General features: G+C 36.6%; 1 protein-coding gene across 1 annotated transcript in view; it reads left to right on the top strand.

Moving 5' to 3' along the window:
* Positions 1-569, top strand: part of EMH_0001570 (uncharacterized protein) — a gene marked incomplete at both ends in the record, with an annotated part of 7,806 nt that overhangs the window by 4,948 nt on the left and 2,289 nt on the right. The window lies entirely within an intron of this gene.

Here is a 569-nt window from a genome sequence, read left to right as displayed (position 1 = left end):
CTGTTTTCTTTTTTTCCTTTCTGTCTCTTTCTGTCTCCTTTCTCTGCTTGTATCTGTCTCTTTTTTTTTTCTTTTTTTCTTTTTTTTCTATAGAGGTAAAAATATGTAAAAAGGAGACTCATCTGTCTCTCTTTGCTTTTGGGTGTCTCCTTTTTCTGTTTCTCTTTCTATCTGTCTCCTTTTTTTTTCTTTTTTTCTCCTTTCTGTCTCTTTTTGTCTCCTCTTTCTTTTTATATATATCTCTATCTGTCTCCTTTCTTTTTTTTCTTTCTATAGACGTAAAAATGGGGCAGCAGGAGTCACATGTCTCCGTTTTGCCTTCGGCTGTCTCCTTTTTCCGTTTCTCTTTGTATCTGTCTCCTTTTTTTTTCTTTCTTTTTCCTTTCTGTCTCTTTTTGTCTCTTTCTGTCTCCTCTTTCTCTCTATATATCTTTCTGTCTGTCTCCTTTCTTTCTTTTTGTTTTTATAGAGGTAAAAATGGGGCAACAGGAGTCACATGTCTCCGTTTTGCCTTCGGCTGTCTCCGCTGCTGACGTTCGTCTCCGCCAGCGAAATAAAAAAGAAACCAC

Source organism: Eimeria mitis, genomic scaffold, assembly GCF_000499745.2.
Source record: "Eimeria mitis Houghton genomic scaffold, Emh_scaff167, whole genome shotgun sequence".
Lineage (NCBI taxonomy): Eukaryota > Apicomplexa > Conoidasida > Eucoccidiorida > Eimeriidae > Eimeria > Eimeria mitis.
Note: the sequence above shows the minus strand (reverse complement) of the source record. Positions and strands in the feature narration are given on the sequence as shown.